This window comes from Sitodiplosis mosellana, unplaced genomic scaffold (assembly GCF_009176505.1).
Source record: "Sitodiplosis mosellana isolate CC-2019 unplaced genomic scaffold, AAFC_SMos_1.0 Smas_scaffold_6104, whole genome shotgun sequence".
Lineage (NCBI taxonomy): Eukaryota > Metazoa > Arthropoda > Insecta > Diptera > Cecidomyiidae > Sitodiplosis > Sitodiplosis mosellana.
The window spans coordinates 1-2,230 of NW_022601345.1; positions in this window are offsets into that span (position 1 = coordinate 1).

Sequence of the window (2,230 nt, forward strand, 5' to 3'; positions counted from 1 at the left end):
TATTACACGAAATGACTTCAATTGGTTTTTTCAAAACTAAAAATGTTAATAGCAATCCAAATCAGACGACAGTTTCTGTAAATAATGAAAATTTCAAGAGCTATTTTTCTAAAATTTAAATCATTTTTCAAACTTTAAAATGATCGTAGTACAAAATGAAATTGGAGCAAAAATTACTTGATTATAATCTGTTGATAAATTTCCGAAAACGCATTAAAAATAAATGAAATATTATCGCATTAAAATATTACTGTTAATAACCACATAAAAATTATGAAAGCAAAAAATCTGCAGTTTTTTCAAACCACCTAATCATTTTTTCTTCCAAAAAAAATCTTCATTTCAAAGAACAGAAAGAACGATTCGAAATTGACAGCGACAACACTATGACATTTCGAAAGAATGAAGTGTCTCCGCGGTGCGTATACCAGCGCTTTGATTGGCTGGCTATTTCGCAATCAGTTCAACACAGGACCAAATGACTCGCCATTTCATATTCTCACTCCAAGCGAGATCGATGAACCGAATCATATGGAATAACCAGAACTAGTTTTCTGAAAAGGTAAATGTACATAATTAATTAAAACATTAGTAGAAAATGTGACATCATATGTTCAGATTAGAAAAATCCAATGAAAATAACGCGAAATGCCCAGTGATAATACAATTACTACCGAAAATTGTGGATATTTAGTGTTTATGCAATCAGAATAGCGTTCAATTCAAATCAAAGCGTGAATCCATATTAACCCCGTCTAAAGTTCTTTTCTTTCAAATTTATCGGTTTTAATGCAATTATTCAGCACTGAAAGTTCGATCTCTTTTCTAAGTAAACTAAATGTTGATTTTCGCGACTTTCTTGATCGTTTTGAGTATAAGATTAGACTCGAAAATGCATTAAAACATTAGAAGAATTAAAGCATTTAGAATAAATTTTTTTATATAATAGATTTAATGATTGAAGGAGCATTCGTGTAGCTTCAGATAAAAACTATTATAAAAAAGTAGTTCTTTTTCCAATTTTTTTTTCACGGCAAAATATTCACAAACACAGTTAGAAGTTTAAATTTCATAATGCAGAAGAGTTTAAATTCGGCATTTCCAATGAAGAAATCTCATTGGAGTTTGCTTTGCTTTTGTGTTTGTTTGTTTCCAATCATATTTTTTGTTTAAAAGGTCAATTGCAAAATGAACTCTCAGAGGGAAAAGAGAATTGAGTCACAAACGGAGAATAATTCGAACGGTATTCAACCGATATCGAAAGTAAATCGGAGATAAACAACCGCACAGCCTAGCCAAAAATCCATAGAATGCTCAAATTTTTGCGCAGTTCTTGTCAACACAAAACCAGCCATTGTTGCATTATAAAACATGTGTTTTCATGCATCGACAATCGAACGGTTCTCATTCGCGATACAATGGCTGTTTTTGTGTTGACAAGAACTGCGCAAAAATTCGAGCATTCTATGGATTTTTGGCTAGGCTATGCGGTTGGTTATCTCCGATTTACTTTCGATATCTGTTGAATACCGTTCGAATTGTTCTCCGTTCGTGACACAATGCTCTTTTCCCTCCGAGAATTCATTGTGCATAAGACCTTTTGCATGAAAAATTTGATTGGAAAAAAACACAAAAGCAAAGCAAACTCCAATGAGATTTCTTAATCGGAAACTGAGAGCCGAAATAAGCAACATTTTGTTCGTACTTGTGTTAGTGAGTGTATGAGTGTCGCTGTCGAGTTAGCGGTATTATTCGATGCAAAGTCAACTCATCAAATGAAAAGTATTAAGGTAGCATACCAAACGCACAATCGCCAAGGAAATACTGAGAAACAAGTGCGCTACTCCAAATCGAGACGATACATTATTGTGCGACACTTTTTTGTCCTGTCCACACTTCCAGTGTCGATTGAATTGCAATACTGAATACTGTATACACATTGTTAAATTGGATTTTATGCGACGACATTAGTTGCCATTGAACTGAATTTGATCGAAATATTGTTTGATTTCTGATGAAAATCGTTGGGGAACTAGCATTTTCTTATTGTTTGAGAGTCATTTATAGTATGAGCACTTGGAGAAAACCGTAATATAATAAAATCTGTTCTCTTGCTCTCTCTCCGCCAACAAAGCGACCAGCTCGAGCTGGAGGTGTAACTCGTAATGCAAATGGCGTCGATGACCCTGGAGCAGGAACGAGTCGTCAAGTTCAACAATCGACTACAGTG